Source organism: Lissotriton vulgaris, chromosome 10 (genome assembly GCF_964263255.1).
Source record: "Lissotriton vulgaris chromosome 10, aLisVul1.2, whole genome shotgun sequence".
Taxonomy (NCBI): Eukaryota; Metazoa; Chordata; class Amphibia; order Caudata; family Salamandridae; genus Lissotriton; species Lissotriton vulgaris.
In genome coordinates, this window is record NC_141698.1 from 803,843,133 (window position 1) to 803,865,158 (window position 22,026).

Here is a 22,026-nt window from a genome sequence, read left to right on the forward strand (position 1 = left end):
TGAACAAGCAAAAGGGTGGATGAATTATGAGAAAGGATGGTTGGAAGGGTGAATGGATGGATTGGTGGACTGAAAGGGTGGATGTATGGATAAACTGGAACTGTTGGTATATGGATGCATGAATAGGTGAATGGATAGATGAGTGAAAGAGTCCAGTGGAAGGTGGTTAGCTCACCTTGGGTAGGCTTTGACTCACCAGTGTTAACCTCCCTGAAACTTGTCTAGAACCTCATCATTACAGTGGAAAGACATGACTTACCTTAATGAGGTCTTTCTGATAAACAGCACGTTGTATTTGGGCATTGAGACCCCATACTTTTGTCATCCACTAAACTGAATAGAGACTTGTCAAGTTACTCATGTCTAAAGATAATCTTCATCAATCACAGAAACGAGGGAAAATGGACAAAGTTATTAACCCTTTCCACAGGATAGTAACCGCTGGAGACAGCAATAAACCTGGACCATGCAGAGGCACAACAATAATCCAACGTGTCTACTTCTTCAGTCCTAATCCTTCAAGCTCAACAAAAAAAGCTCTAAAATAGTTCAAGAGGTCAACATTAATGTTATGGCAGTAAATATGATTCTCTTGAGGTAGGAAGTATAAAGCATGGTTGAGAGTCACTGAAGAGGAATGATACATCTCAGAGTTAAGGGACAACATCAAAGAACTGTGATGTACTGTGGCTCGACTGTCGGCAACTTCCAAAGAGCTTACTCAGCGTGCAGAAGACTCAGAGGGCTGCTTGCAAAGGAGCAATCTTTGATTGATGGGCTTAGTAGTTGGAGTTGAAGGCTGTTTTTGAGACAATTGCTGCTATTCATCATTCCAGGTTTTTTTTTTACTCCTGCTCCTTAGTCAAATGCCCTTAATCAAGAGCGCTGTGTAACCACCACCCCTGAGTCCAACAGGCTGCATCATTGCTAAATTTCTAAACCATCAAGATGAAGACTTAATCCTTCTTAAATACAGCACTGAGGGGGAAATTATGCATGAATCCAGGAAAAGACTCATCTTCCCTGACTATACCACTCCTTTTCCGAAACATTGTAAAAAATATGACCAAGTAAAACTTAAGGATGAGGGTATTAGCAGTTAAACATATGCTACTATTCACAGCCAATTTAAAGGTAATCATCCAGTCCAACATGATGTTCTTCAATACACCAGACCAGGCATGGGCCTGAATTGAGGAATGGCCCACGTCACTGAGAAGGGACCATTTTCTGAGATCCAAAACGGCAGTGTCTCCCAGGGAACAACAACGCACATGTAGCCAACACTCTCATCTTAGTGGGGAAAATGATCTGCAAACGAGTCTGCTTGCATGCGACATGAAGAGGTGGGCAGTTATTTAGGTTTGGTGTTTTCTCTTTAGCAGAATAATTGAACCAGAATTTGACCTTGACACAGTAATGGATCCCAGTAAAATATGACTGCTGATTCATTTTCTGTTGACTGAAAAAGAGGAAATATGATATATGATATATCATACATGATGACCATCACCCAAGTCATTAGCGTATTCTGGGATAAAATACTCTGTATCCTGAGATGAACGTATTCGGTACGATTTTATCATTTGATCAACATTTATGGACATTACGTAATTAAAGTGGTTATATCTTACCTTTTCTGGTGCAGGGTATTTAGTTGGGAAAACACATTAAGAATGGCTGCGGCCACTTTTATCCCGACTCACTGGCCCTTTTGGTCCGAATTACTATGACAGATACTTCAAAATTTGAAGTATAGGGTGGGGGGTAGTCATTCAGATGCCAAGTTCTAGTTAGTGCGAGATCAACTACTGCTTCACTGATTCCATGTAAAGATATGATTAACCTTGCAAGCACATTATTTGTTTATGATGACAGCATTGCATCAGTGCGATCCAGCTTCCATATTAAATGTATCTCCTACAACGTAAACAGTTTGCTTAAAATGATTAAATGATTTGTAATACTAAAACAAGGCAAACTCTGTGCAGCAGTCAGAAGGGGATGGGAGCACACTGCTTCACCTCCCAGCACAGTTCGTCCCTTAGCATTCTGTTAATTGTAGTTCAGTTTAAATGCTTACTTGAAATTTTGTTGAAGGTTTTCACCAAAGTTGGTGCAGGTTAGTGCTGTTAATCTCTAGACACATGTGTTTCTGGATAGTATCTGTTAGACCTGGAGGTCTCTAGTTAGCTGAGGTAGGTACCTTAGTCCAAAAAGTGACCCTTGCTTTTAGTCAGGGAAAGGAGGGACACACTCTTAGATAACCCCTGCTCACCCGTCGGTAGCTTGATATGAGCCGCCCAGGCTTATCTCCAAGGCAATGTGTAAAGTATTTGCAACCACACTCCCAGTAACATAGTGATAACACCACAAATGGACACCACATTGATTTAGGACAATTGGGTATATTTATCAAGAAGAAATAAGATGAGACCAAACAATAAAGAAAATCCAGCATATGCGCCTTCGTAATATTTCACTGGTCCGGTTATTAGGCCAACAATCACTTGTAGTTTTTTGCGGTATTAATGACCAGTTCACGATGATCTAATGCAGTCCTAATGCAATGCTATGCAGTTGGTAATGCAATTTGTAATGTAGAAATAAGACAGTCCTTAATGCAAGTACTAATGCAATTCGTAACGCAGGAATAATGCAGTTCATAATGCAAGAATAATGTTGTTCATAATGCAAGAATAATGCGGTTCTTAATGCAAGAATGATGCAGTTCGTAATGCAAGGATAAGGCAGTTTGTAATGCAAGAATAATGCAGTTCAGATTGCAAGAATAAGGCAGTTTGTAATGCAAGAATAATGCGATTTGTAATGCAAGAATAATTGCCATTCGTAATGCAAGAATAAGGCTTTAAGCCAATCTGCGCGATCAGCTCAGTCACCATTAGGCCCAAACAACAGAGACAATGGTTGTAAATGTAAAGGGCCGCCCCGGTACTGCTGGGCAGGTACGGGCCGTTCGGGGACTCAGTGCATCTAGCGCAGTGCAGCGGGAGAGAGATCGGAGAACTCCTGTACTCCTCCTGCACGCCTCCCCAGGCCACTCTCACTTGCGGCTCCTGACCGGAGTCCAAGCCTTACCTGGGGGGATGTGCTGCCCTGTTCTCTCTCTCTCCCCACTCATTGGATGTCCAGCTGGGCAGTCCCGATGACGTTGCAGCTCCGGTGCTTGGCAACTATGTAGCTGGACAGGTTACGGTGCTGCCTGCTCCTTCGTTGATGATCTTGGGCAGATTCCTCTTGGCGAACAACGATAACGATCCCTTTCACCTTGCAGCTTCCTTAGCTTCCAGACATCCTTTAGCACATTGCAGCGTGGGCCAGTGTTGGCGATCCTTACTCACAGCCTCAGTTACGAAGACGGCTCGGGCCACAAACACCAATGTAAATGTGGGATACTTGTAAAGCGCACTGTTACTCTACCCGAGTGTCCTGGCGCTGTAGACCGCTGGGGAACCCGTCCTGGATTTCCTTGTGAGATGGTCCCTTTCTGGGTATCTCCAGGGTGAAACTAGGCATCCCCGGCGTCTGTGGGGGGCCGTTGTAGAGATGAGGCAAGCTTAATGCCCAGAGTTACCGAGTGTGTTCCCTGGTTAGAGTAGGCACTGAGGCGAGAATTATCGAGTCCGTTGACCCCTGGTCCACGACCCTGCCGCGTCGGGAATTGAACCCTGGTCCTGGGCTGTTCTCTGCTTACAGGTCTGCCGCCTCTAACCAGTGAGCCACACCTCTCAATGCAGCATAGTGGACGATGTTTCACGCTGCAGGGGCGATGCGGTCACGGCGCACCTTGTAAGCAGTACTACAGACCACACAGCAGTCTTCCAGAAATCCTTTAGCACATTGCAGCTCGGGTCGGCGGCAGCAATTCTTACTCACAGCCCTTACTCACAGCCTCAGTCACGATGACGGCTCGGACCACAAACAGCAATCCAGCAGCGTAGATGATGTTTCACACAGAGGGGGCAATGCGGTCACGGGGCACCTCGTAAACAGTACCACGGACCACACAGCTGTCTCAGGCATGCAAGAGCACCACACGCCAAACTTCACTGAGACACAGTTGGAAACTTTGATGTTCTTGAGTTTCCACAACAGGGGACCAGCTCTCCACAGGCCCTTGGAGACAAGTTACTTCCAGTAGCGGCCCGTGGATGGAGTTCCGTGGGGTGGTGAGGCGGAGCGGGGCAGTGGCAGGGTGGAGGGTAGTAAACACCGGAATATGGATGATTGGAGGTAAGTAAACAATTAAATAAATAAAATTAATTTCATTGTACGCACACAGCAAACTCCTGTCAAGCAGGGGGACACAAAAATATTTACAACAAGGGGTGGTGAGGGACAGAGTCTCTGAATTAAGCAGAAAGCTCTCACCCAGTCAAGAGATCAGGGCTAGATCCAACACCGTTTTTTAGCTCACTGCACTATCCCAGTTTCAGAACCTGGCTGTATGCAAATTAGTCTGTTCCTGTCCCAGTGCATGATGGGAACAGGGCAAACCAAACTACAAAAGCCAATTCTTACACTGGGAAGGAAACAAGCTCCCGGGGACCGGTTTCTGGCATTACAGCCGTCTTCGGCCTGGTTTGCTTGAATCCTGATGGTGCAATGAGCAAGGGTCTCACATCTGAGAATACCCTTCCACGCTTAGGGTGGACAAAAATATTTACAACAAGGGGTGGTGAGGGACAGAGTCTCTGAATTAAGCAGAAAGCTCTCACCCAGTCAAGAGATCAGGGCTAGATCCAACACCGTTTTTTAGCTCACTGCACCATCCCAGTTTCAGAACCTGGCTGTATGCAAATTAGTCTGTTCCTGTCCCAGTGCATGATGGGAACAGGGCAAACCAAACTACAAAAGCCAATTCTTACACTGGGAAGGAAACAAGCTCCCGGGGACCGGTTTCTGGCATTACAGCCGTCTTCGGCCCGGTTTGCTTGAATCCTGATGGTGCAATGAGCAAGGGTCTCACATCTGAGAATACCCTTCCACGCTTAGGGTGGACAAAAATATTTACAACAAGGGGTGGTGAGGGACAGAGTCTCTGAATTAAGCAGAAAGCTCTCACCCAGTCAAGAGATCAGGGCTAGATCCAACACCGTTTTTTAGCTCACTGCACCATCCCAGTTTCAGAACCTGGCTGTATGCAAATTAGTCTGTTCCTGTCCCAGTGCATGATGGGAACAGGGCAAACCAAACTACAAAAGCCAATTCTTACACTGGGAAGGAAACAAGCTCCCGGGGACCGGTTTCTGGCATTACAGCCGTCTTCGGCCCGGTTTGCTTGAATCCTGATGGTGCAATGAGCAAGGGTCTCACATCTGAGAATACCCTTCCACGCTTATGGTGGACAAAAATATTTACAACAAGGGGTGGTGAGGGACAGAGTCTCTGAATTAAGCAGAAAGCTCTCACCCGGTCAAGAGATCAGGGCTAGATCCAACACCGTTTTTTAGCTCACTGCACCATCCCAGTTTCAGAACCTGGCTGTATGCAAATTAGTCTGTTCCTGTCCCAGTGCATGATGGGAACAGGGCAAACCAAACTACAAAAGCCAATTCTTACACTGGGAAGGAAACAAGCTCCCGGGGACCGGTTTCTGGCATTACAGCCGTCTTCGGCCCGGTTTGCTTGAATCCTGATGTGGAAATTGAAGAAATTGATGTACATAAACAGCATTCATTTCCCTTCTTCTCCCACTCCTCTCCCTGTGAGCACCATGAATACCGTAAATTATTGACCGTATCACTCTGCCAGTAAGAGCCCATACCCATATGCATATGTACAGCCATTCTAGGCACCACGGCCTTTTACCCATTGGAATCCCTGGCTTCCCGCCTGCGCGTATCTTAAACACCCTCTCTCATGCATAGACCATGAAACCCTCTCCCTCTGCGCGACCCTGCTGTGAAAGGCAACCCTTCTGCTTGACCCGCACAAACCCCCCATTTCCTCTTGAAGAGGCATCCTTCGCCTTAGCTGACATAGCCCTCCCCAGCTGCACCTGACTGCCCCCGCTCTCTCATGTACGGGTAATAAGATCTCTCTCTCTCTATGTGACTCTGTCCCTGTGTCCACCCTGGCTCCCCCTCCCTTCTCCTCACATGGGCAAGTAATAAACCTTCTTCTTCTGCAAGACCCTCTCCTTGGGAGCCACGGCCGCGCCTGACCAACACCTCCTTTCCTTCCATGAATGCCCCTCTGTTGACAAGCCTTCCCTCCGCGCTCGATTGTTCACGCGGCATGAATACCACTCCTCTGATGGCCCCTTCCCCCCGAGTCCGGCTGACCACACATGTCCGAGGCCATCGCCTGAGCCAGGAGATACCATTTACTGCCCTTATTGTATGAAGTCACTCCTCTTCAAAGGACCCACTATTGATCCTGGCCACCCCACCCCCTGGGCTATGATCAGGCGCACACATCCTAAACAGTTGACGGAACACTCAGCTGCGTGATTGCCCTCCCCTCTTATCAGCAGGTCAAGGGTCCCTATTGTGAACATATGTGGGGTAGGATTGACACGGGGATTATAGGGATGTCTTTTCTTTTGCGTCACACTGTCCTGATTGTAATGTCAAGTGTTTTGTAAGGTATAAAAGAAGGAGTCTCAGCTCACTTGTTAGAGCACCTCCTGAAAGACACCATGTTTCGTGTCCGAAATGACTGGCTCTCCTCATGAGAAATAAACTCTGTTCTTGATTCCTGCTTCCAGCGCCCGTCTCTTTATTTGGTAACTATTCAACATGGGAACTAAGAGGCGGTTTGCGCCAGCGGCCTGGGCATCGGTAGTAATCTGGGCTCACGTTTTACAATTGGCGTCCCAACGCGGGGCCCATCAGTGACATAAGGTCCGGTAAGAGAGATCCAGACGAAGAAGTGAACATCTAAAATGATCGGAGTATACCTGCCTTGAGAGGGCCCTCGCCCGGCTGCCGATCGAAAAGAACTTCACCAATTCTGAACGGACCTCTCTTGAGTGACCTATTGTCCTGACTGGAATCCCACAGGAATGCTACACCGAGTAAGAGAACGATCGGGCGCTGGAGGAGGAACACGAGGAACTGTCCGTATGGTCCGGTCCGGGTAAGATTAAGTAGGGCGTTTTGCGCCTGATTGGTAGGATGGTTTTATCCATCTGATTGATTGATTGTTTGTATTGGAATCGGTATTTGTATACTGATATTGTTGGTATTGGTTCATTTAGCTTTGGATGCTACTTGAAATATTGGTTCTCTTCAGGAGAACGAGACATTCTCTGTTTGCAAACAGCGGCGAATAGGAACGTTGTCCCTCTTTGCAGATAGAGAAGGGTAGGTAATGCAGACTTTTGTCCCCGTTGTAATCCGTCATGCCTACTTTTCTCCCCACTGATTGTTTGAAATCGATTAATAATCGATTATTGCTCTTTGAGATCTTCCCTGTCTACAAACTGAGACGAGTAGAAATATTCTGTCTTCCTTTATGGCTAGCGAAGGGCAGGTAATGCAGACATTTGTCCCCGTTGTAATCCGTCATGCCTGTTTTTCTCCCCACTGATTGATTGGTTGCCTGGACATTGTTGTTCCAGGAATTGTTTCGTTTGAGGTATTTTCTGCCTGCAAACAACGTGGAGTAGAAATATTCTATCTAGTCTTTGCAAGTAGTAAAGGGTAGGTTATGCCCCTTTGTGAATTCGTCAGTCCTACCCACTCCCCACTGATTGGTTATTTGGGGGGTAGCTCGCATGGTCCGCCCAGGAGACTACCCTTATGGAGGACATATGCTCCCCGCTCATGGGCCATTTAATGGAAGTAGACCATCTGGTCCGTCCAGGAGGCTATCCTAGTAAGTGGAAGTACATCCCTTTGGTCTGTCCAGGATGATACCCTAATGAAGGAATATATGTTCCCCTTTTGATCGATAATCTAGTTCCAACCCGGACCATTTACTGGAGGGAACTCGTCTGGTCCGGCCAGAAGTTCCCCCCTAGTGAAAAGGACGCATAAAAATATGAAGTGATCACCGTTCCCTACTAACAGAAAACTTTAGCTCGAAGCACGCTAAGGAAAAGAAGGAAAAATAAAACGAAATCAGGCTAAGTCAGTAACCCCCTGATGAGCTTTTGACTTCACTAAAAATAAGAAACATTAGAAATAGTTCGTAATAAGAAATATAAAATGGCGAAAAGTTTGACAGCCAAAATAGCCACGAGGTAGCTAGGTTTCGCTGCCTATTCCTGCTCCCAACATGTCTGCCTCATTGCCCACCACGCCCAAATAACGGTCACATGAAATAGAAACAATTCAATAGGTACCTACCCCCATTCCGGAAGCTCCCGAAGTGCAACAGGTCCGTGGTTACGCCCACCCGGAAGGCGAGGCCTCGAGGCATGCGGGGCTCGCCTGGCCGCGGTCAGTAGGAGATGATGGTGGGCAGGCGGCCCAAAGAATAATAAGGACCTCTCCACCTTTCCCTCTTCTGCCGCCCTGCAGGCCACGGGGAGAGAGGGGGCTGTCTTGCCTCGGCCACCGACCACCCCTCTCTCTCACCCGATCCGGCTTTCGTCGAAGGCCGAAGCCAAAGCGAGGATGGCGGCATTTCTTTGTGCTATAATGGCCGCAACTACACCCAACGCCTGACAGTTGCAGGTAGTCCCGCCACATGCCATCGCCTGGATAGTTACAGGTAGTCCCGCCACATGTCAAAAGGGGGGGGGATGTCTTGCCTCAGCCACCGACCCCCCCCCCCCATCTTCAATGGCCGGCACGGCCAATACCGAAGCGCTGGAGCCGAAGAACGGCGCGGGGTCGCTGGAAGGGGGAGGCGGCGCGAACGAGCCTCCCCCACCTCCCTCCAGGTGGAGGCTTCCAGCGACACCCCAATACTCTTACTTAAAGAGGGTCAACATCAAAAAGCGGTCTTTTGCCCAGGACGGGCACACGCCCCATGCCTTCTCTCCTCAACTTTGAAGATTCTATGAGAGCCGGGGGGCACCCCGATCCCTCCACATGGGCGCCCCCGTCCCCCTCGCCGGGAACAGCGACATCGGTGCACTCCTGCCGGCGCCAGCTTCACTTCGGAAATGGCTAAGGTGCAGCCACGTCAGAGGCTTGTTCAGTTCCGGAGGAACACCAGAATGACCCGGTAGGAAAATTGTTGCCGCCCTCCTCACTCTTTGACTGTTGTTAGACTGTTACCACATGATTCAAAACTTTTTGAACTACCAACGGAAGGTTCTGGTCCAACCACGAGTCATTGGAGACATTCTGACTGTGCTGGAACCAGCCTGACCTCGCCCAAAATGGCGCCGACACAAAATGAGACTTTTTGAATAAACTTTGTTGCACCCTGACCGCGCAGCTTTTTGTCCCGAGATATGTATGCAGTTTTTGGATAATGAAAGTAGATATGAAGGATATTGAGTATGTGCTCGGACAAAGAACTGACTTAGGGTGGGTACTGATTATGATTTGGAAAATGAATTGGTGTAATTTAGATAAAGAATGAGTATTGGATAATGAATTTATGAATTAATTAAAACTGAATTGCCGACATGCACCATGCTTGCTCTGTAGGGAAGTTTAATACGATTTTATTGCACTACTGCACTTTATGCAATGAACTGCCACCAACTTCGTTCTTCTTATGTACAGTTTCAATCTGCTCCGTAGCCGGTCCACTGAGTTGTAGGGCTGTATTTGTACATCAACACTTTTTATTAAAAGTATTTTGAAAAGGAAAGCATAGTTGTAGCAGTTGCATTAATGAGTTTTGGATGTTTTACTACAATGAGCGAAGAATAAGTATGATGAAAGCTGAAGGTTAAAAAGGATCAGATATTTAGCAGCTACATTATGTGTCACAGGCAGCCGGAAAAGTGTTTTAGACGCCCTTAAAACAACACCACAGAAATACCACCTGACCGCCACCCTTGCACCCAACAAAGGGGGTTGCGACCAAGTAACTCATGTAGATACGCAGATCGTCAAATGATTATCTATCTGACACCACTGGTCCCTCTGGGCTTAAACGCCGAGATGGTAACGAAATGCAGTACGTGGAGATAGGTCGAGTAAGTGGTAGGTAAAAACATTTTCGGACTACTGCATGCTGATGTGCTTTGAATGCTGCCCCCCACCCCTTCTTTCTCCTCCCTTCTGCAGGTCACGTCAGAACGTCGGCTGAAGTGTGGGAGAGCGATGGTCGAACCACCGACGAAAGGGGAAGGAGGGAATATGTGCATAGTCCTTATAACGATAAGTTTTTAAAAGACGTGGACGTAAACATGACTGTTCCTCCTTAGAACATAGCGACTGGGAGGATGGACTGACATAGAAATTGGACGGGTACTGTATGACGAAAATTGACTAGACATAACACGTTAGATAATGTAACTAGACATTTGACTAGGTAGGGAAAGGACAAAGAAAAATGTGTGGGTAAGGGTTACTACGGCACCACCCGTCTGGGAAGTTAGAAATGTTGCTGATGTTCAAAATGCACTGCCCCCTTTCTCACACTCTTATAGATATAGCCAAGCTGTCCGACTGTTCTCCCGATCAATACTTGCCGTTGCCTCAGCCTGAAGAACTTCCCACCAAAGGGAGGAACTGAAAAATGGTTTAAGATCCAACCATGGGTAAATAGCACGACCAGGCTAATTTCTGATCGACCAACCGAGGTGTAAGTATTGGCAATTGAGAACGCTCGCAGAGATAACAAGCGAGAAGGAAAAGGAGGGAAGGGTAGAAAGAGCTAAGCACGTAGATAAATAGGATAGTAAAGATACGCAGGATATAATATGGATTTTGTTGGCCACCTGTTGTTTTCTGTTTTGTCGTGAATGTCTCATATATATGTAATACATGTGCTGTCTTCCTTGTCTGAGTTTGTGTGTATGTAATGTACGGATTTATGTCTTCCCTCTGTCTGTATTTGCGTGTTACCTGACCTTTGCTGTTCTGTGTTGTGAGCGCACTAAATGACCTATTTTCGTACACGTCTCTCTCTCTCTCTCTCTCTCTCTCTCTCTCTCTCTCTCTCTATCTCTCTCTCTCTCTCTCTCTACATGTCATACGTGTACCGAATGGCTCGTTTAGATTGCGGACGACTCTCACTCTCTATGAGAGTCTCCCTATTTTCTCTCCCTCTTTGCGGTAAAATTGTGCCCCACCGGCACCAGTCTGATTGGGTACTTATTGAACGCGAAGGTGTTCAGCGAAATTGACCGAAACTAAAATGATTGTATCTCGCCATATTACTACCTCTCCTTTCTGCAAAATGAATGAACTTGAATTGGCTGAGAAGGAAAGGACAGGTAAGACGACTAAGGTCCCCCAAATCTGGCCATTTATAGGGGAACTGTATGTCAATGGCACCTTATTTCTGTTCGTCAGAGACGAACGCCAGCGCCTAGATTGACCCCCAACGCCCAGATTGCCCCACCCCCTTTGCACCCAAGCGCGAATACCCGAAGGATCCCCGCCCCACTTGATTGACCCCAGCTGCTGTCCCGGATATAAACATGATGACCATGAGTAACTGTCGTCCCTCGAGAAAAACCTGTTTTACCCTGACTCTCGATGATAGCGCCCCCGCCCTGTTTGAAAAGGTTAGCCAGCCTTGAAGGGAAATGTTAGACTGTTAAAGCTCAGGTTAGAAAGACGAGTCTCCCTGGAGGCTCCGAAATGTTGAGTTTGATGAAATACACAGTTGATAAAAGTCTGACTTTCCTCCATATGTGACCTGTGTAGACAATGAATAAAACTTGGCATGAACTCAGTAGGAATGCCGACATATGCACTGCTTGGTAAATGAACCTCTGACTGTGACCAATGAGCGTATCTCCCAAGTGCGTTGGAGTGAGGGAGGAATTCACATCCATAAATGTCTTCCCCTGACCAGTTCTCTAAAGCTTGTTTTGTACCTATTCAAAGATTCACGATCACCGAAGGAGAAGGGTCAGATGTGACGTACAGCCTGGCTGCAGATCTTGGGACACGTGTGACCTCGACCAGAGGTGGAGCTGCAGAGCAACTAGATACGGGACGAGACCGCAATTTCAACGTGGAAAATGGAAAATGATGGGCCACCTTGAAGCCCTCCGTCTGCTAACCCACGTGTGCCTGGAGTCTCCGTTCCCCTTCTTTGGGCCCGATTGATGGGCCTGCCTGCTTGTTATCCTTTGCTCCCTTGGTCCCTTTTGTGTGTCCCAGGAACTCTGACCCAACTCCGCCCTCCCTCCTATCGACTATTTGAACCACACTCACCCTCTTTTCCACGTGACTTTTTGCCAAAGGGAAGAACTGCATTCAAGTGGGAATAGGGTGTTGCCACGGAAATATAGGTGCCGAGCATAAGGCGCCGCCAAACGGATTTTTTAGGGAACAGGACTGTGGTCTAACAGCAGAGGACTGACCGCACCCTGCAACGCGTAAGGATAGAGCCGAGCTGGACCTATAGCTCCACCGCCGGTGCTCAACAGCGCCAACGAAAGTGCACGGACTAGAGCCTACCAGTGATGGCTCACTGATAAAAAGACACTGTGACGAAGAAATCTTGTGTATTGAACTGAATTCCGCTCTCAACTACCTGGTCAAAACTGTTCATTGGTCACATTTTTAAGTCAGAAACATTTATGCTGTGTAGTGCGCTTAATTGTCAGGAACTCAACGAAATGCAATCTCCTATGTGCTGCATTCTGCCCATCACCTCAACTGTCTATGATTGTATGCCAAATGTTAGTATCGACAAAATGCTAATTCTTCAACGATGCCTGTCTATCTGTAACCCCATCAATTACAAAAATGAACGCTGTAATGTAAAAAGGGGCGACTGTGGAAATTGAAGAAATTGATGTACATAAACAGCATTCATTTCCCTTCTTCTCCCACTCCTCTCCCTGTGAGCACCATGAATACCGTAAATTATTGACCGTATCACTCTGCCAGTAAGAGCCCATACCCATATGCATATGTACAGCCATTCTAGGCACCACGGCCTTTTACCCATTGGAATCCCTGGCTTCCCGCCTGCGCGTATCTTAAACACCCTCTCTCATGCATAGACCATGAAACCCTCTCCCTCTGCGCGACCCTGCTGTGAAAGGCAACCCTTCTGCTTGACCCGCACAAACCCCCCATTTCCTCTTGAAGAGGCATCCTTCGCCTTAGCTGACATAGCCCTCCCCAGCTGCACCTGACTGCCCCCGCTCTCTCATGTACGGGTCATAAGATCTCTCTCTCTCTATGTGACTCTGTCCCTGTGTCCACCCTGGCTCCCCCTCCCTTCTCCTCACATGGGCAAGTCATAAACCTTCTTCTTCTGCAAGACCCTATCCTTGGGAGCCACGGCCGCGCCTGACCAACACCTCCTTTCCTTCCATGAATGCCCCTCTGTTGACAAGCCTTCCCTCCGCGCTCGATTGTTCACGCGGCATGAATACCACTCCTCTGATGACCCCTTCCCCCCGAGTCCGGCTGACCACACATGTCCGAGGCCATCGCCTGAGCCAGGAGATACCATTTACTGCCCTTATTGTATGAAGTCACTCCTCTTCAAAGGACCCACTATTGATCCTGGCCACCCCACCCCCTGGGCTATGATCAGGCGCACACATCCTAAACAGTTGACGGAACACTCAGCTGCGTGATTGCCCTCCCCTCTTATCAGCAGGTCAAGGGTCCCTATTGTGAACATATGTGGGGTAGGATTGACACGGGGATTATAGGGATGTCTTTTCTTTTGCGTCACACTGTCCTGATTGTAATGTCAAGTGTTTTGTAAGGTATAAAAGAAGGAGTCTCAGCTCACTTGTTAGAGCACCTCCTGAAAGACACCGTGTTTCGTGTCCGAAATGACTGGCTCTCCTCATGAGAAATAAACTCTGTTCTTGATTCCTGCTTCCAGCGCCCGTCTCTTTATTTGGTAACTATTCAACATGGGAACTAAGAGGCGGTTTGCGCCAGCGGCCTGGGCATCGGTAGTAATCTGGGCTCACGTTTTACACTGATGGTGCAATGAGCAAGGGTCTCACATCTGAGAATACCCTTCCACGCTTAGGGTGGACAAAAATATTTACAACAAGGGGTGGTAAGGGACAGAGTCTCTGAATTAAGCAGAAAGCTCTCACCCAGTCAAGAGATCAGGGCTAGATCCAACACCGTTTTTTAGCTCACTGCACCATCCCAGTTTCAGAACCTGGCTGTATGCAAATTAGTCTGTTCCTGTCCCAGTGCATGATGGGAACAGGGCAAACCAAACTACAAAAGCCAATTCTTACACTGGGAAGGAAACAAGCTCCCGGGGACCGGTTTCTGGCATTACGGCCGTCTTCGGCCCGGCTTGCTTGAATCCTGATGGTGCAATGAGCAAGGATCTCACATCTGAGAATACCCTTCCACGCTTAGGGTGGACAAAAATATTTACAACAAGGGGTGGTGAGGGACAGAGTCTCTGAATTAAGCAGAAAGCTCTCACCCAGTCAAGAGATCAGGGCTAGATCCAACACCGTTTTTTAGCTCACTGCACCATCCCAGTTTCAGAACCTGGCTGTATGCAAATTAGTCTGTTCCTGTCCCAGTGCATGATGGGAACAGGGCAAACCAAACTACAAAAGCCAATTCTTACACTGGGAAGGAAACAAGCTCCCGGGGACCGGTTTCTGGCATTACAGCCGTCTTCGGCCCGGTTTGCTTGAATCCTGATGGTGCAATGAGCAAGGGTCTCACATCTGAGAATACCCTTCCATGCTTAGGGTGGACAAAAATATTTACAACAAGGGGTGGTGAGGGACAGAGTCTCTGAATTAAGCAGAAAGCTCTCACCCAGTCAAGAGATCAGGGCTAGATCCAACACCGTTTTTTAGCTCACTGCACCATCCCAGTTTCAGAACCTGGCTGTATGCAAATTAGTCTGTTCCTGTCCCAGTGCATGATGGGAACAGGGCAAACCAAACTACAAAAGCCAATTCTTACACTGGGAAGGAAACAAGCTCCCGGGGACCGGTTTCTGGCATTACAGCCGTCTTCGGCCCGGTTTGCTTGAATCCTGATGGTGCAATGAGCAAGGGTCTCACATCTGAGAATACCCTTCCACGCTTAGGGTGGACAAAAATATTTACAACAAGGGGTGGTGAGGGACAGAGTCTCTGAATTAAGCAGAAAGCTCTCACCCAGTCAAGAGATCAGGGCTAGATCCAACACCGTTTTTTAGCTCACTGCACCATCCCAGTTTCAGAACCTGGCTGTATGCAAATTAGTCTGTTCCTGTCCCAGTGCATGATGGGAACAGGGCAAATCAAACTACAAAAGCCAATTCTTACACTGGGAAGGAAACAAGCTCCCGGGGACCGGTTTCTGGCATTACAGCCGTCTTCGGCCCGGTTTGCTTGAATCCTGATGGTGCAATGAGCAAGGGTCTCACATCTGAGAATACCAGGGGGACACAGCACACAGCAAAGTCCCTTGTCCTCTCCTTAGTCAAATCAGCAAACTGTAGGCGAGCCCCAGAACACACAGCAAGGGCAGTCGTTCTCTTCAGTTTCTTCAGCTGTTCTTCTTTGGCAGAGGTTCCTCTTGATCACAAAGTAGTTTCAATCCTTTTTGAGGCTTGATTTCAGGGGTTTCAGCTCTCCAGTTTATATCCCTAAATGCCTTTGAAGTCTTTGTGTTCGGGGGGCTCTGAGCCCAGTCCAAACCAGTCCTGGGTGTCTTCCTGCCAGTGCACACCCTCTTCCTTTGATAGTGAGAGTTTGGGCCCCAGATGCTGGGCCCAGATTTGGGCCCCAGGAGGTGGAGCCATCCTTTTGTGGTAGCAACACAGACCTCTTCATATCCAGGGGGCTACTCCTTTCCCCACATCAAATGCAGGCCAGCTTGTTGCTTGCTCACCTACTCCTCTCTGGGGTCAGGACACTTCCCGGGCCCTGTCACATCCAAACCCAGACAGTCAATACACAACCAGGCCGAGGCACACATGATGGTTTAAGACAAGAAACCAGCCACTTCTAAAAGCGCGGTTTCTAAACACACAATTCAAAAACCATCTTCACAAAAAGATCTGTTATTAAATTCCGAGTTCAGGCACACTAATCTCCATCTCTCTATCTTATGCCTATGAGAAGATATGCTGGAAAAATGTGGCACAGCATTTCCCCTTCTGTCCTATGGGCAAGATGGCCTTGCAACAGTCAAAAAATGAATTTGGCAGTATTTCACTGTCAGGACATGGTACACACCTCAGTACATGTACTACCTTTTACATACACTGCACCCTCCCCAGGGGGGTACCTTGGGCCTACTTTAGGGGTGTCTCATGTTACTTAAAAGGGAAGGGTAAGGCCTGGCAAGTGGTTCCATTTGTCAGGACAACAAGGCAGTTAACAAACTGATGGCATTGCACTGCAGTGGCAGGCCTGAGATCTCTTTTTAGGGCTACTTGTGTGGGTGGCACAACTAGTGCTGCAGGCCCACTAGTAGCATATGCATTACCAGCCCTTGCACAAATAGTACACTTTACTAGTAAGACAAAAATACCAATTATGGACAACCAATTACCATAACACTTTATCCAGGGAAAAATACATTTACATTACATTTACTTGCACTTTGACACTGATCAGCAGTGGCAAAGTGCCCAAAGCATCGAAGTTGGTACATTATGTCAGAAAAAGTTCTAGGAGAAAGGCAATATGTTTAAGGAACTTTAGCCAAAAAGGGCGAGTCCAACAGTATCCTTCATCAGTAGATATCCTTATGTTACAGGGATGTTGCTTTTGAGTAATGAGTGATAAAATCTGAAACTTATTACCAAATAGTATTGATTCACTTAGACTGCAAATGTACCTTGACTGTAATTAACTTTTATAATAATGCCGAAAAAGACGGCAGGGGGCTATCTTGAAGTTTGCTAGCTATGATCTTGGTAAATTAAAGGCAACCAGTGATACTGAAATGATCACTATCTGGGGAGGAAACTTTAATATTGGTTTATGTCCACCTAGTTGGGTTTGGAAAATGTGATTTAACAATAGAAGAGGATGATCCCCTGATTCATTTTGTGCAGACTGGTAGGGGAGAGAGGTTTAATGAAATTTTGTTTTTACATGAGCTCGGTTTTGCTAACTGCCTGTGCTCCCCAAGAGTGGATTTTGAGCATACTTTTATAAGTAGGGGATTAGAGTTCACAATAGATTTTATAATTGTCCCTAACCATTATGCAAATTATATTACAAATTATAAAATCCACAAAAATGTAATGAGTGCTCATCTTCCTTTACACCTTGGCTGCTAGTGATATTTTCCTCCTGTGCTGATATTTCATGAATCCCATTGTTCATGACGAGCTCAGCTCGTCATCAGCACAGCTCCACTGCGCCTCATGATGAGCTGAGCTCGTCATGAGAATCGAAGGGGTTAAGCAACAAAATCATCTGCCCAACTGTCTTAGAGGGACAAAAAACAATCAAATAGCCTGGACCCAGAATATATCATTGGATAGACTGAATGGATATACTTTCCTTTGGTCTAGCTATGACACACCTTAGTTAAATAAACAAACTATAACTAAGGCTTATGATGCAATTTAAATGTGCTTTGGGAAATCTACTTCGTATGAAAATACATTAATGGCTTTCTCCCAAATTACATCAACTGTTCAAAACTTGCTTAGAGTAGAAAGCAAGGGTATATGCATTAGTAGAAAGGGGTGGTTTGACTCAAATTGTACTAAAACATAAACAAAACTAAAGCTGGCAATTCATAAGTAAGAGAGAGACAAGTAGGACATTTGAGAATGTAGGAAGCAATATAACTTAGCTAGAAGATCACAAAGGAAAGAGTTAAAAGAAAAATCCTGGGTTACGCTCCATTAAGCCTCCCTGAGTAAGGAAAGTTCCTCATTTTGACACACAGTGAATGCACTGTTTTTTACTAAGTCAGATGTCACTACTATAGAAGTGGCAATAGATGGGAAGACATGAGTAGACTTCTTCTAAAATGTCTATAATTTGCAGGAGGAAACTGTTAGCGTAATAGATTGTTTGAGTCAGCAGGGGGAGGTCCCCTTGTCTTTTCACCTATTGACTTTCAAATTACACATGACAAGGTCATTGGGGCGATAAATGCAAGTAAGGGGGGTAAGGCTCCAGGCCCAGACAGGGTGCCAATTGATTTGTTTAAATCAATCCCTTCATTATGGTCCCCGCTGATGACACGGGTCTTTCAAGCCTGTTGTGAGAAAGGTTTTATTAATACCTGGTCGGTGTCAATAATTGTACAGATTTTTAAAAAAGGGGAACGGGAAAACCCTGCATGTAACTGCCCGATATCCCTATTAGACTCCCTGATGAAGGTAGCTGGAAGGATTGTTTTAGAGAGTTTGCAAATATGGCAGAAGACAATAACATTTTAAGTGATGTTCAATATGGTTTTAGACAGGGGCTAGGTACTAATGAACAGGTTCTTAATCTCAGTATTTTAATTGGAAAATACACTCAGGCAAAAAGAGGGAAAATTAAATTGACATTCATAGATCTTATAGCCGCATTTGACTGTGTTATACACAGTAAATTGTGGAATATCTTGACTGACCTAAAGGTTGATCCAGTCCTGGTTCAGTTTCTGAGACAACTGTATATTGGGGCAACCGCTAAGGTTCGATACAGGACTAAAAGGTAGTGTACTGCGTCATTTAAAGTAGAGAGAGGGGTAAGCCAAAGATGTGTTTTGGCACCGTTCCTGTTCACTCTTCATACCAACGCTTTGGAACAGGAGCTGGTGGGAAAGGCGAGGGATCTATGGTATGTCAATAAACATCCGATAGTCTCCCTTCTCTAGGCGGATGACGCAGCACTAATGGCCCGCACGCAGTTAGGTCTGCAAAAAGCCCTTGCCTCATATACTAGTTTCATGGACGAATTGGAACTAAAATTGAATGCTAAAAAACTTTAGTCATGACCTGTGGTCCAGGGAGACACAATTGCAGGAGCAGTAGTGGCCTGTGGTGGAAATGCTGCCGGGCGCTGACGTGGTGGGGGTTGGGGGATAGTAAACTCTGGAATAGGCCACACAGATGTGAATACACAAACAAATAAATAAAACAAATTCTGTTGCATGTGCATGCATCGCCAAAAATGCACCTCCCTGCCCCACGTCAGCGCCCGACAGCACTCCCACCACGGGCCGCGACTGTGCAGGAGCCTCCCACTGGGGGAAAAAGGGTAGACTCCACCAATACATTTACGTTTTTGAGTGCTTTATTTGAGCAGGCTCGCTCTTGGGGACCGGCGGTCAAGAGTAAGAGTCTTCTCTCTATGTAGTCGACTGCGGCTGTTTTCAATTTTTCAAGAAAAATGGGCAAAAGGCCACTGGGGATTCTTAATAGGATTTATAAGGCAAAATGTGTGAGAATAGCGACTTTTGGGGTTCGAGTTTGGGGTTTCTATGATTCTTCACTTATTCAAAATGTTGAAAATGTTTTTTTAAGGTTTATTTTAGCTGTACCTGGCAGTTCCCCTGTTTTTAATTGTCACAGTGAGCTGGGGATTCCATATATTTCAGATGTTATTAAAGCACAACCAGTGCTACTCTGCAACAGAATTTGGACCTCTAGTTATACAGGTCTAAATAAGGTAATTATTAAGGACGCGATGAAGTTGGATCATGCTAACAAGATCAAAGATCATTTGGTTGAAATATGTAAATAAATGTATGTCTGACCTTGGGCACCTAGAGTATTATACCCCCCCGGAGACAATGAACTCCATCTCTAGGAAGGAGTTCAAAGCAATTTGCATGACCCACCTAGAGGCAATTAGACTTGCACTGGAGATGAATAAATCCACAGTAGCACAGCATCAATCAATTTTAATAGCATATGATATTCAACAATATCTTTTACGCTGTTTAGAGGGGTATGATTGGTATGTTTTAACTCGTTTCAGGTTTCGTGCCTTTCATCGATGAGTTAGCTACCCAGAGATGAAGGATGGTCCAGAGAATGACAGCATTGTCCTTGCGATGATTTGTCTCCAAAAACAACTATTCATGTGATTTTATTTTACAGATTCTACATTAAGGAAAGATCGAGATGGATTTTGCCTCTGTTAAGGATGAGGGGGGTGGAGGCAATGTCGACCTGCCTTTCAATATTTGCAATTGTTGGATAGTGACTATTGTATTGGAGTTATGGCTGGCTTTTTAAAAAGCTTACTGAGACTAAGGAAAAGTATTAGTGCTCAACCTTTTTAGAAAACAGATTAGAACATACTAAATTCTGCAGCATTTTTCTGTTTGTAGTGTTTATCCCTCAATACAATATCTTCGTACTAAGTGTATTTGGAAAACAATGAAATGTGGTATTATAGTATATCTCTATTTTAACGTAAAGAATACTTTTTTATTTTTTTATTTTTCTGCTTTTGTGATTTTATGTGACTGAAATCGAAGAAAGCTTATTTTGATTTGATTTGGTAATGAGTATCATTGCTTAAACGTTCCACTTTTCTCCAGAACGTACCTTGGGGGCTTCCATAGAGAATCCCTTAATATGGCAATCCTACTTTCTAAAGCAAACACAAGAAGATGATGGACCGAGCACTGACACTTTTCAGACACTCACCCCACAGTCTAATAGCCAAAGAATGGCTTAAGTCACTGGATACAACAAGTAGGTTGGATTTAGGCTCTCCCTGGATGGTAAAAACTCAAATAATTTGGGCAGCTTTTTATGGTGCAACGCAAAATGTAAGAACTAAACTCAAATAATTTGGGTAGCTTTTTATGGTGCAACGCAAAATGTAAGAACTAGTCATTTATTTTGGGGACTGTCCTATGAACCAATTAGTCCGTTCACAAGAATCCTAAAACAACAATTGATGGACAGAATGCAGAACAATGTCATACATTCACCCCAGGACAGAGATCTGGGCCTAAATCCATCGGTTTTTTGCACTCCACACCACCCCAGTCAGACATGGCCATATGCCAATCAGCTTTGACCCTGTGCCTCATGGGAACAGTCCAGCCTGAACTGCCAAGCCATGTCTTTCCTGGACCGGAATCAAGCAGCCTAGGACCGGTTTCTGGCTATCAGTCGTCTTCAGCCAAGATAGCTTGACTCCAGTGGTGTGGAGAGCATGGGACTCACGTCTGAGCATACCCATCCCACTCGGGGTGACAAATACAGAATCAACAATTGATGGACAGAATACAGAACAATGTCATACATTCACCCCAGTACAGAGATCTTGGCCTAAATCCATCGTTTTTTTGTACTCCACACCACCCAAGTTCAGACATGGCCTTATGCAAATCAGCCTTGACCCTCTGCCTCATGAGAACAGTTCAGCCCGAACTGCCAAGCCATGTCTTTCCTGGACCGGAATCAAGCATCCTAGGACTGGTTTCTGGCTATCAGCCGTCTTTAACCAGGATAGCTTGACTCCAGTGGTGTGGAGAGCATGGGACTCAAGTCTAAGCATACCCATCCCACTGGGGGTGACAAATGCAAAAACAACAATTGATGGACAGAATGCAGAACAATGTCATACATTCACCCCAGTACAGAGATCTGGGCCTAAATCCATCGTTTTTTGCACTCCACACCACCCCAGTTCAGACATGGTCATATGCAAATCAGCCTTGACCCTGTGCCTCATGGGAACAGTCCAGCCCGAACTGCCAAGCCATGTCTTTCCTGGACCGGAATCAAGCATCCTAGGACCGGTTTCAGGCTATCAGCCGTCTTCAGCCAGGATAGCTTGACTCCAGTGGTGTCGAGAGCATGGGACTCACGTCTGAGCATACCATCCCACTCGGGGTGACAAATGCAAAAACAACAATTGATGGACAGAATGCAGAACAATGTCATACATTCACCCCAGTACAGAAGTTCACAAGAATAACAAACTGGAGGATGGCACAGGACGACCTGCTTAATTAAATTAGGCAGGTCCCAATTTGCAGCCTCCTGAGAGTGACTACAATGTGCAGGGCTGGTGGCCTTCAAGGGACTGCAGACCACCAT

The 22,026-nt window shown here is 46.2% G+C and overlaps 1 protein-coding gene across 1 annotated transcript in view; it reads right to left on the reverse strand.

Moving 5' to 3' along the window:
- The window catches only part of LOC147688814 (transmembrane channel-like protein 2), a 523,112-nt gene that overhangs the window by 342,622 nt on the left and 158,464 nt on the right, over positions 1–22,026 (reverse strand). The window lies entirely within an intron of this gene.